Source organism: Scyliorhinus canicula, chromosome 2, assembly GCF_902713615.1.
Source record: "Scyliorhinus canicula chromosome 2, sScyCan1.1, whole genome shotgun sequence".
Classification (NCBI taxonomy): Eukaryota; Metazoa; Chordata; class Chondrichthyes; order Carcharhiniformes; family Scyliorhinidae; genus Scyliorhinus; species Scyliorhinus canicula.
The window spans coordinates 240,729,986-240,743,579 of NC_052147.1; the positions used below are offsets into that span (position 1 = coordinate 240,729,986).

General features: G+C 44.6%; 1 protein-coding gene across 13 annotated transcripts in view; it reads right to left on the minus strand.

Moving 5' to 3' along the window:
* The window catches only part of nckap5l (NCK-associated protein 5-like), an 837,372-nt gene that overhangs the window by 400,122 nt on the left and 423,656 nt on the right, over window positions 1-13,594 (minus strand). The window contains exon 1 of one of the 13 annotated variants that reach the window (XM_038789874.1): window positions 12,540-12,558. The exons of the other annotated variants lie outside the window; for them this stretch is intronic. The gene's annotated coding sequence lies outside the window, so the exon portion shown is untranslated. Of the gene's footprint in view, window positions 1-12,539; window positions 12,559-13,594 lie in introns of those variants that run through there. 13 annotated transcript variants of the gene reach the window in all.

Below are 13,594 nucleotides of genomic sequence, written 5' to 3' on the forward strand. Positions count from 1 at the left end.
ACATCCTTCCTCAGATAAGGACACTAAAACTGCACACAGTACTCCAGGTGTGGCCTCACCAATTCCCTAAACAATTGCAGTACAACATCTCTATTCCTATACTCAATTCCTCTCGCTATGAAGGCCAACATACCACTTGCCTTCTTCACTGTCGACTGTACCTGCTTACTGTTAGTGACTGATGCACAAGAACACCAAGGTCTTGCTGACTATCCACTCCTCTCAATTCACACCCATTCAAATAATAATCTGCCTTCCTATTTATGCTACAAAAGTGGATAACCTCAGATTTATTCAGATGTACTGTATCTGCCATGTATATGCCCACTCACTCAACCTGTCCAAATCCCACTGAAGCATCTCTGCATTCTCCTCGGAATTCACCCTTCCACCCAACTTTCTATCATCTGCAAATTTGGAGATAATACATTTCGTTCCCTCGTCCAAATCATTAATATCTAAACAGTTGAGGTCCTAGCACAGATCCCTGCAGTACCACTCATCACTGCCTGCCAATCGGAAAAAGATCCATTTATTCCAACTTTTTGCTTCCTGTCTGCTCACCAGCTTTCTGTTCACCTCAAGACACTACCCATACGCTTTAATTTTATATATTAATCTGCAACATGAGACCTTGTTGAAAGCCTTCTGAAAGTCTAAACGAACCATATCCAACCGATTCACTGGTCAATTCTACTAGTTACATCTTCAAAAAATTCCAGTAGATTTGTCAAGCTTGATTTTCCTTTTGTAAATCCACGCTGTCTTTGTCTGATTACACCACTGCTTTCCAAATGCTGTGCTATGAAATCCTTGATCGTGGACTCTAGCAACTTCCCTACTGCCGACGTTAGGCTCACTCATCTATAGTTCGCTGTTTTCTCTCTCTCTTTGAACAGCTGGCTTATGTTAGCCACCCTCCAATCTGCAGGAACTGTTCCAGAATACCAAGAATTTTGGAATGATCGCCAATGAATCTACTATTTCTAGGGCTACTTCCTTCGGTACTCTGGGATGAAGATTAGTGGCGTACCACAGGGATCCGTGCTGAGCCTCCTATTGTTGCCATTTATATAAATGACAGAGATGACTATGTGGCGGGTAGGATCAGTAAGTTAGCAGATGACACAAAGATTGGCCAGGCGGGTAACAGTGAGGTTGAGTGTCTTGGTTGCAGGAAGATATAGACAGGATGGTCAAATGGGCGGATAAGTGGCAGATGGAATTTAACCCTGAAAAGTGTGAGGTGATACACTTTGGAAGAAGTCATTTAACAAGGAAATACACTATGAAAGGTCTGACACTGGGAAGTTCCGATGAACAAAGGGACTTTGGCGAGCTTGTCCATAGATCGCTGAAGGCAGAAGGGCAAGTTAATAGGGTGGTGAAAAAGGCATATGGGACACTCCCTTTGATCAATCAGGTCATAGATTACAAAAGCAGGGAGATCATGATGGAGCACAGTAGAACTTTGGTGAGTCCACAGCTGGAGTACTGTGTGCAGTTCTGATCGCCACAGGAAGGACGTAAATGCACTAGAGCGAGTGCAGAGAAGATTCACCAGAATGTTGCCTGCAATGGAACATTTGGGTTACAAAGAGAGTTGCATAGGTATGGGTTGTTTTTGCTGGAGCAGAGAAGACTGCGGGTGACTGGTGTGTACAAGATTATGGGGGGCATGGACAGGGTGGATAGGGAGCAGCTATTCCCCTTAGTTGAAAGATCAGTTATAAGGTTACACAAGTTCAAAGTGAGGAGAGGAAGGTTTTGGGGAGATTTGAAGGAAAACATTTTACCCAGAGAGTGGTGACAGTCTGGAATGCGCTGCCTGGGAAGGTGGTAGAATTAGGATGCTTCCCATCTTTTAAAATGTACCTGGATGAGTCCTTGGCACACCATAACATTCAAGGTTATAGGCCAAGTGCTGGCAAGGGAAATTAGGTGGGCAGGTCAGGACCTTGCATGCATTGGCGCAGGCCCGATAGCCTGAAGGGCCTGATCTGCACTATAGCATTCTGTGATTCTGTGTTTCTGTGATTATCAGGACCTGGAGATTTATCCGCCTTTAATCCCATTAATTTCCTGAAACCATTTCTCTACTAATACTAATTTCCTTCAGCTTCTCACTAAAGCTTGTGTTTCTCAGGACTTCTGGTACATTATTCATGTCTTCCTTTGTGAAGACAGAAGCAAAATAAGAATTTAGTTTCTCAGCCATTTCTCTGATCCCGTTACGAATTTCCCCATTTCCGACTGTAAGCGGCCTCTATTAGTTCTTAATCAATCTTTTTCTCTTCATATACCTATGTAACTTTTACAGTCAGTTTTTATGTTCTCTGCTAGCTTACTTTCATATTGCATTTTCTCCTTCTTAAATCAATCAATCCCTTGGTCTGCCTTTGCTGAATTTTAACCTGTTCCCAATCCTCAAGACTATTGCTTTTTCTTGCTAATTTGTAGGCCTCTTCTTTGTACGTAATATTATCGCTAATTTTCCTTGTAAGCCATGTTGGGCCATTGTTCCCTTTCTACTCTTGGGCCAAATAGGAATAAATAACTTTTGGAGTTCACCTCTTCATTCCTTGAGTTACTGCAATTGCCCGTCCAGATTTTAAACTAACAGCACGGAATTAGCCATGTTAACTGCGAACTGTTTTTTAAAAATGGGTACTACTTTATCCACTACCAATTCTGCCAGGGAACATCCATACCTATACAGATCTGAAATATGAGGTGTTATTTTAAACTGTGTTGACTGAGAAGTAACCTGATAAAGTGCACCATCCACTCATTGTAGAACTCTATCTATATTTCTAGTAAGTTCAACAGAATGAAAAGTAGATGGGGTCGACAACAGGCATGCTTCTCCACTTCTCGGAGAGTCACCTATCTTTGCTCCTCCGCTGCCTGTGCCCTCTCTCCCTTTGGGTATGACAACCTATTTAAACGCTGCCTCCATGACATGTTGGATTATCTCCATCTCATTATCAAATTCTACCATTTTGTTTTGAGCTCAAGCAATGAATTGGCAATAGTTCCCCCACATGTTTGTCCAGGTACAGCTCAATATTTCAAAGCTCCAACATCTTGCAGGTATATTACTGCCATTTTCATGTTTAGTTCTACCATAAGGGGCAGCATGATGGCACAGTGGTTAGCACTGCAGCCTCACAGTGCCAGGGACCTGGCTTCAATTCTGGCCTTGGGTGACTGTGTGGAGTTTGCACGTTCTCCCAGTGCCTGCGCGGGTTTCTTCCGGGTGCTCCGGTTTCCTTCCACAGTTCAGAGATGTGGTTGGGTGGATTGACTGTGCTAAAGTGCCCCCAAGTGTCCAGGGATGCGCAGGTTAGGTGGGATTATGGGATAGGGCGGGGCAATGGGTCGAGCTCGGGTGCTCTTTCAGAAGGTCAGTGCAGACTCAACGGGCCGAATGGCCTCCTGCTGCACTGTTGGGATTTTATAATTCTACGATGTGATTTGTATTATTTTAAGCAGTTATCAGCTCGCCTACTTGGCACCTTCTACCCCTCTGTGCCAAGTTCCAACTTTAACCAAACTTCTATTTTAGCAGCCATGGGCTGGATTCTCAGTTACCGACGCCAAAATGATGTTCGGCGATCGGGCGGAGATGTATTTTCGTGCCGAAATCGGGGCCGACGGCAGTTTGACACTGGTCCGCCTCCTCCAAACTGGCGTCATCGTGACGCACCCCATTAGCGCGTCACTGCCGCCCCCCCCCTCCCCCCAAATGCGCCGAGTTCACGATAGCGTGGGACACATGCGGTCCCAACCGTGCGGGAACCCGACGTGACGGCCGCTGACCGTGTCCAGCACCATCACACATGGCCAGGATCTGTGCCACTTCCCGGGGGGCTTCTGCAAGGGCTGGGAGGACTGGTGGTTGGTGACTAGGGGGTGACCAGGGGTCGCGGTTTGAGAGTTAAGTTACGCCCATGGCCGGTGCCATGTTGTATAGTGCGACCGCTGCAGGTCATACGATGCAACCGCTGCAGTCGTCAGCCATGCAAATGCATGACCCGAGCCATTCTCTGCCATGTTCTGCATGGGAGGTGGGAGTTTCACGCGGCACTGGTGCTAGCCCCTCACCGGTACCGGAATCAGTGAGGGATGCGCGCCGATTTGCCGATCGTGAAACATCATGGGCCCCAAGCCGGGGTCGGTACTTAGCCTCAGGAACAGAGAATCCAGACCCATATTTTTGGGCACTTTTACCACCTCAATCTACTGGCAGCTTTCTCTGTGAATGTATCCTTGCCTCACACAATAATCTCTTTTTAAAAATATACTTTTTCGGCTTAAAGTTTCAATTGATCAGTTTTTCCACAACTACGCAGAATCCAATGTTTTAGAAGCAAAGATAAGTGCTGCCTGTCATCACCCCATTGCGACTAATTTATTCACTTTTCTGTATCAACCACAGCTTCTCTTAACAGCTCGCTGCAGTCTGCTACAAGTTGCTGCCTTGGCAGATTTTTATAATTCCCAGCCACGTGTGCCAAACTCTCTCTCCTATGCCTGTGGCATAGAAGATAAAGAAAGACTTTCATATAAACTTTCATGACTACATGATGCCTCAGAGCACTTTACAACATTGTGGTGTTTTTTGACGTGTGGTCACTGTTGTAATGTAGGAAACGTGGCAGTCAATTTTCACACAAGAGGTTTCCACAAACACCAAAGTGATAAAGATCAGTAATCGGTATCTGTCATATAGATTCAGGGATATTGGCCAGGTCACCTGGCATAACACCCCTGCTCTTCTTCAAAATAGTGTCACCTTTGGATCTTTTACATTCAACCAAGCAGGCTTACGGGGGGGGGATTCTCTCAGCCCACACCGGGCTGGAGAATTGCCGGGACAGACGAGATTCGCGCGACACCGCCCCGTCGATTCACTGGTCGCCGATCACCGGAGAATCGGTGCCATTGGCGCCAGTGCGATTCTCCGCCCGGGATGGGCCAAGTGCCCGCCAAGAAAGCCCGAGTCCTGCCGGCGCCGTTCACATCTGGTCTTGCCTGGCGCAACATAGAACATAGAACGATACAGCGCAGTACAGGTCCTTCAGCCCTCGATGTTGCACCGACATGAAAAAAAACTAAAGGCCATCTAACCTACACTATGCCCTTATCATCCATATGCTTATCCAATAAACTTTTAAATGCCCTCAATGTTGGCGAGTTCACTACTGTTGCAGGTAGGGCATTCCACGGCCTCACCACTCTTTGCGTAAAAAACCCACCTCTGACTTCTGTCCTATATCTATTACCCCTCAATTTAAGGCAACCTCGCTGTCCATCCTGCGGGGGCAGCCTGGCACACGGTGGGGGCCTCCACCGTGGCCTGGCCTGCAAATCGGGGCCTACCGATCGGCGGGCCGGCCTCTCCTGGTGGGGCCTATTTTGTTCCGTGCCATCCCTTGTAGCCCTACACCATGTTGCATCGGGGCCGGCGCGGAGAAGGAAGCTACCGCACATGCGTGCATTTGCACCGGTCGCAGCGAGCATGCACAGACCCGCGTCGCCCATTTGACACCGGTATCGGCAGCTGGAGCGGCGTGGGTCACCACAGTGACATACTGGCCTCCTGAAGGGCAACGGGTCGCTACACTTAGCATTCCGATGAAGCCGACGTTAAACTCTCCAGTTTTTACGATGGTGTCAACACTCTGTTGTTTAGAAGGATGAATCCCGCCCGGGGTCTCAGTTTAATGTCTCATCTGGAAGACGACAGGTTGGATTCTCCAGTCCCCCAGCCACATGGTTTGCGGCAGCGCGCCATTCGCTGGTGGTGGGATTCTCTTCCTCCCATCGCTTGTCAGATTTGCCACTAAAACCACCCCATGCCACCGAAAACCCAGGGGCGGGAGGTACGCTGCTGGCGGGGAAAGTGAATCGCAATAGCTGGAGAATTGTGTCCGACATCTCGGACAGTGCAGTGGCATGTCAGCCTTGATTTTAGGGGCTGGTGTGGCACAGGGCTAAATCGCTGGCTTTGAAAGCAGACCAAGGTAGGCCAGCAGCACGGTTCAATTCGCATACCAGCCTCCTCGACCAGGCGCTGGAATGTGGTGACTAGGGGCTTTTCACAGTAACTTCATTTGAAGCCTACTTGTGACAATAAGCGATTTTCATTTCATCTTTTGCAAATTCGGGAAAGTGTCATTCATACCTGTCAATCAAAGCAACTAGCTTGGGAAGAAATGCTCCCAGTTTCACAATGGTGCACTTGAAAGTGGTATATTTTTCATTGCACTTTTCTACTTGTGGTGCCATGTTTAATGGCCTATTGTATGAGAAAGAAGAGGAAACAAAAAAAGTTTGAGATATGAATATACATCATATATATTCACTTTATTTCCTGAAGATACAGGAAAAGTTTGCATTTGCTGAGTTCAACTTCATGTTTCCCATAACATTAAGTCATTGCTTTAGAGTAAACAAGCGAGTGCTACTACTTTAGGAGACGGTTTGGGAGCAGTTACAGCAATGTGGATCCTACACTAATACAACAAAAAGTGTGAATAATGTGACAAAAATGTAGCATTTTAGTCCAGGACAAACTATATGTTGTATTCTATATTGCTGGTAGTATCATAGTAAACATACAGGATAAACATGAATAACCACAGTTTTGCAAGTCATATAGAGCATTTTCTTGTCTTTCAGGACAAGCACTGGTTGCCTTTAAATTTTCATGGGAATCCATCGAGCAGGACATTCAAAGTATTTGACACAGATCAATGAATCATGCACCCTGCAGATGAAAAAGTGTCATGATATGCAAACATGCAACCAATGAACACTCAGAATAGGACACAACCAATGGGCAGTCAGGACACACACAGAGGTGGCATCACCACAAGGGGGCATAACATAAACACTGCAAAAGGGATGAGGCACTCACACCGTGCCTCCTTCCACAGACAGACATCTAGAGAGAGTTAGACAAGGTTGATCAGCAGCATCACACCCCAGCACGTGGCTCAGAGCAAGCTGGTACAGTTAGACTGAGTTACTACAGTTAGATTAGCAGAGTGTCAAACTCATTTGAGAACTGTGTTAATAGTTCAATAAACACGTTGAACACATTTCAGAGTCTGGAGCATCATTAGTTAAGACTGCATCAAGTAGCAGCCTGTGTTATCCGAAGCAGCATAACACAACAAAAAGTATTACTTTTGTTATGACCTAGATTTTGCAACAGCAAGAATGTCAGTACTCACTGTTATTAAATTATAAATTAGACAGAAACGTCAGGCATCCACACATACAGTGTGACGTGAAAATCAGGAAGATGCTATCCGAGTTCCTCTGCTCCTCCACAAGCTTTACTACATTGGTGTCTCATCACAAGTCTCAGTACATGTAACAAAGTGAAGTTAACCACTAAACATGCCAGGAAAAGTTAGGCTTGTCATTGCAAGTGTAATTTGTTTTTTTTTTAAACAATCTGCTAAGTCCTAAAAGGCTGCCAGGCAACGTCTTTGACAGCGAAAAAAATAATTTTTACAGGTGTGGAGTCACTTTCCTTCAGATTTTAATTATTGTTTGAATTTAAAACCACTGTTTTTTTTACATTGATTTGCCTCTGTTATCACTCTTCATTGATCTCATCTTCCAAGCACACTCTATTTTAGACCATAAAGCGTAGGAGCAGAATTAGGCGATTCAGCCCATCAAGTCTGCTCTGCCATTCAATCATGGCTAGTACGTTTCTTATCCCCATTCTCCTGCCTTTTCCCCATAAACACTGATCCTCTTATTAAAAAGAAAAAAAAGAGAAAAAAAGAAAATCTTTTATTGTAACAAGTGTGAAGTTACTGTGAAAAACCCCTAGTCGCCACATTCCGGCACCTGTTCAGGAAAGCTGGTATGGGAATTGAACCCGCACTTCTGGCCTTGTTCTGCATTACAAACCAGCCATCTAGCCCACTGAGCTAAAGCAGCACCTGAGCTAAACCAACCAAGAACCTATCTATCTCGGTCTTGAAGACACTCAGTGATTTGGCTTCCACGGCCTTTTGCAGGAAAGAGTTCCACAGATTCACCACCCTCTGGCTGAAGAAATTCCTTCTCATCTCAGATTTAAAGAATGGTCCCTTCAGTTTGAGGCTGTGCCCTCGTGTTCCAGTTTTTCCTACTAGTAGAAACATCCTCTCCACATCCACTCGATCCAGGCCTCGCAGTAGCCTGTAAGTTTCAATAAGATCCCCCCGATCCTTCTAAACTCCGAGTACAGATCCCGAGTCCTCAACCACTCCTCATACAACAAACTCTTCTTTCCAGGGATCATTCTTCTAAACTTCCTCTGGGCCTTTTGCAATCCTTGCTATTTGGCATGAATTTAAAATCGAATTTAGACTTCCTAATTTGTCGTGGTATGAATCCTTCAATCAGATTGGCCGAGAAGACATGTCATTGTTTGCCTTGCACACACCAGGTCCAGACTTCTGGAGAGGATGCAACGTTGCTCTGACTGTCTGCTCAGTGCAATTCACAGTGGGCAAGCGCAAGTGTCATTAACGGTAAATGATGTTCTTTCATGGCTGACAACAAAATCTGGGCTTCCAAGGATATTAAATGATTTTTGTTGTGGCTCCAGCCTTCCCGAACAGGAGCCAGAAGGTGGCGACTAGGGGCTTTTCACAGTAACTTCATTGAAGCCTACTCGTGACAATAAGCGATTTACATTTTGATTTCTTAGTTTAATTCAATCAATCTGAACCTGGTGAAGATACTGGTGGTAGTATTTTGCTACCGAAGACCGACTGCCTTTCAAGGATTCATTTCAGAGAGACACTTCAAGAAAAGGATTCTTGGTAGTTTTAGTGTTTTGAGGAGATTTAAATGCTGGAATAGCTGTAAATGTATTAGTTTGTATTAAATACTATCCACTATGCATGAAATATTTTTCATTGTTTTTTGGTTTACAGCTTGAGCCTCAGTTTCGAAATACTTCTAGTACGTCAAATGATGGCAATTAAGCCATCGAGTGCTTTTCTGTTCAATTCCCGAGTCTCGTTGTATTTACCTAGATATTGCACAGATAAAAGCACTCTGTTTCATTGAGGATACAAGTTTTGATGACAGGCATTGACTGCAAGTGAAATATCGAGCGCAAGAGTCCGAAAGTGTAACAACCAATACTACGGGGGAAAAATATAATCATTCGCAAACTCACCGAGTGTGATGGCTTCAGAAGTACAAATGACAACTTTAATTCAGATTTCCAGACGATCAGCAGAGACAATGCAAACTAATGGTCAAAAAAATTTACAGTAGTGTCAATTTTTAGCAACAGGAGCACCGCTACCGTATCCCAATGATGCAAAAGTGATTGCCTTTCTTCCCTTACGATTCTGGTCACATCAGTGGTAAAGTGAAATATGCTGTTTTAATTGACACTGTTGCTAATTCAGGAAAGATATTAACGAATCAACTATACAAATTTGTTGCATCTTTAAATTCATCATTTTGACAATGTAATTTTAATAACTACTTTTATTTACTCACCCTTCAACATAGCAAAATGGTTGAATGCAGCTACCAGGATCTTCATAGGTTTGATTGATATTTTCTAATATTCTTCAGATGACATAAATAGCTGAAAACTGAAGAATGGTTTTTAACCTTTAATGTAATGACTAGATCCCTGATGTTTTTGACTGCACTCTGGTGGGCTCTCTCTGGAATTACAGCAAGGACCTAGCAGTATCCTTGATTTTTTGGATCATAACTTTCTGTATGAATGCAGCTCAGTTGCCATTTAACACTAAAAAGATTTGCACTGTTTTAGAGTCAGAACTTACGTTTAATTGAGAAGTCGTTATCCTGATTCTCAAAGATGAGCAGATTATGTAGTAGGATGTGGTATGTTCCAGCAAATTAGCCAAAATATCAGGCCGGTAAAAGCACTTCTGGCTTCCAGGGGACATAACGCCTTAAAAGGATCCAGGGAAACATTTATGCAGTGGTTGCATAGGAGTCTTATGTGCAAAGGCATGACAGCAAAGATATCAGGATGACATAGCCTGATTATGAACAGTTATTAGTGTTGCCTATCTCAACAACAGAGTAATTGTGCCCTCTAACATTCCTGAGAGTCATGCTTGTCAAATTAATTGGCTGTCATAAGTTAAACCTCAACAATGTCAGCTGCCCACATTCTCAAAGTCAAGACGTCGTCGTCTGCACCAGTTTGCGGACTCCCAAGATGCCTGCTGTTCTGTGGGAGTCCGTCGACCATGTTTACATGAAATGTTTTAGGCTGCACCCCCTTTTTAATTTCTTAACAAACCTTTTATTACAGTTTGGTTTGCATTTCAGCCTCATGCACCTGATCTACGAGCATCTGGTGTAGAGAGGAGCGGTGAAAGAGGAGGACTTTCTCGGGAATCTGCTCCTAGCGAATCCTGCTATCTGCAGGTCCAGCCAGGTGATCGAGGGGGGTGCCCAGCCCGATGGTCTGCCTGTGCTACAGTTTCATTCGCGGCCAGGTGTCCCTGGAGCAGGAGTTTGCAGTGTCCACTGGCACCATTACAGCCTTTCATGCCCGGTGGGCATCGCAGGATCTGGGGTGCTTTATCAATCCCTTTAATCACCTTCTAATTTAATGTTTTTAAGTTACAGTTGATCTTTGTTTTTGTTTGGGCAGTGCCCCTTTAAGGAGTGGTCCTCTTTGCTTTGTCCCTTAATTTCTTTAGTTTAGTTTAATTGGTTGAATTCATAAGAGCTCAAAATGAAGGAGACATTGTTTACACTGGTTCACGGACTTCCAAGATGTCTGCCTGTAAAAAAAACCGCCGTGGTGTACATATTATGGAAGTGGACGACCAGACAGAAGGCCACAGGCAACTGACGGCATTGACCGGGGTCAGTCAAGCAATGAAGTTGGAAGTGCAGCAGACATGTGAGTGAGCGCTGGTTGCTCAAGAAGGTGAAAGAATGACAGCTACCAGGACCAGAAGGATAAGAGGTGTTGGAAGGTTCTGAAGGCAACTGGCTGGAAGACAAACCTGACCGTCTCTCTCCCTCTCTCATCCCTCATAGAATTCTGAGCGGTCTAGGGATGGAGCCAGTAGAGCTAATGATTCTACTAGTAACTGCACAAATCGAAGGAGGTAATTCATCTTTTTTATGCGTTGAATCACCGTCCTCTTGGTCATGCTGTGGGCACTGACCAGTGCTGCCACTATGTCCCAGGCAGGAATGGTGATCTGGCTAGTGGGCCTCCTGCCAACAAGCGGCTAAATTGTGGCCTGCATCTTCTCCATGGCATCCAGAAATCAAGTGAGGGCCCCCTCCGAGAATCTGGGACTTGCTTTTCTAGTTGCCATCCTCCTGGCTCATCTGTGAGCAGCTGTTGTGGAGCCGTTTAAATGTAGTACATTTGAACTGCTCAGATGACCCTGCGGCGGGCAAATCAGATGTTTTGTGCCTCAGGCGGCACATGTTTCACATGGGGAAATCTGCCTAAAGATTGTGATCCGCATCGTGCCGCTGGGGCCGGCAGGATTCGTACCAATCTCTGCACGAAAAAGGCACCTTTTTTTCAGAAAATCCAATCTCTTGACTGATGATTGACATTATAGAAGATAGCTCAAATAGCCATTGCAACGTTTTTTCATCATTTTATGTTACATTTGCTATTTTATTGAAGTATTATCTGTGTGGTCATCTGGCATGACTTCAACAATTTCCAATCTGCAGTCACTCAGGCTCCCCTTACTAAAACTATTTTTAAAGTGAGTAAAATGGTAGCCCTCCGTAATCTCTTCCTTTTCTGCCAAGACTCGAGCAAAAGGTTTGAAGACAAAAATCTGGTTGAGTTCAACTTTCAGGTGACCTGCTCCTTTCTATACAATTTGATAGCCAATAGGTACTTAGAAATAAAGATATACTGAATGTCATAATATACATCCAGGTATATGATGGTGTGCAGACAGGCAGTGATTGACACACAGGATGACCAGTGAACACACAGAACACAGCAGCCAATCACCAGACAGGACACGACCACTATAAAGCCAGTGGGCACGAGTTTTCCCGCTCTCTCAGGATCCAGCCTCTGAGACAGTCAGAGCTCGTGAGCAGCAACTAGAACAAACACCATGTGGTAGTAAGATAGTCTGGTCAGGTTAGCCTCAGGTCTCCAGTCAAGTCAGCATAGTGTCAACCCACAGTTAAAGCATGTATGATAGTTAAGAGTTCAATAAAATCGAGTTGCATTTCTTCAAGTGTTGGAAGCCTGTCTCTCTCACCACTGCAGTAAACGCAGTCCTCGCAGACCCAGCTTACCCAACACATCACCGAATATGTTAAGAGCAGTAACATTGTCCATATCCCTAACATGCATTTGAGAAATCCCTCAAGAGAATGGTCTACAGAATGATGTACAGCATACCTACTTCCGGTAGCTGCAGGAATTACTTTGTTAGTGGGTAAATGAGAAGACTTTGAAACAGAAACACATGAAACTATATTAATACTGACAATATGAAATAGTAAACTTCACAAACCTGAGTCAGTTACAGGGAATGATCTGTTCAGACTGAAAAACAAACCTTCCTTATTTCTACTCACAATTTCACTACTTTTCAGCTGACTGAAACTTCCTACCTCTTCAAATTCTTTTAGGCAGGTGCAATCTACCAATAGCATAGCAACATCATGTATTGAAAACAGATGTCACGTTAAGGCACACCGCTAATTTACTGCAGGAAGATTACCTCTGAGGTAGCACAATGTAAAAGAGACTGCACCTATTGTCAACTTCTGGAAGTCTTGGAATGCTGAACAGCCTTTCTCTGCTGAACATGAAACAATGCAGCTTCATAGTTTTCAACAACAAAAAATCTACAGTTTCGAGTATCGTTTTGAAATCAGGTACTAAATATTTAAGTCAAAAGTGCACAGTAAATTGCTTCATAGATGGTGTCAGACAGCAGGAGATTTTGAATATGACTTTAAGTTTTGTCACTAATGGAGCATTACAATTACTCTATAGGCGGCACAGTGGCAAGCAATGTTGCTTCACAGCTCCAGGGTCCCAGGTGTGATTCCTGGCTTGGGTCACTGTCTGTGTGAAGTCTGTAAGTTCTTGCTGTGTGCGTGTTTCCTCCGGATGCTCCGGTTTCCTCCCACGGTCCAAAGATGTGCAGGTTAGGTGGATTGGCCATGTTAAATTGCCCTTCATGTCCAAAAAGGTCAGGTGGAGTTACTGGGTTATGGGGATAGGGTTGAGGTGTGGGCTTAAGTAGGGTGCTCTTTCCAAGGGCTGGTGCAGGCTTGATGAGCCAAATGGCCTCCTTCTGCACTGCAAATTCTATGACCTGTGACCATAAAGTGCCATATGTTTTCACATTCAAGTGTCTCCTTATGCCTATTGACATTTTTCTTTACTTTTGTATCACATTTCAAAGTTCAAAATTACTTTAAAAATTATTGGGTGAGATCCTCTGTCCTCCCCACAACGTGTTTCTCGGGAGGCGGGAGGCGGACTACCGTTGGTCCTGCCGCCGTCAGCGGGATTTCCCATTGAATCCACCCCACGCCACCGGGAACAGGAACAGCC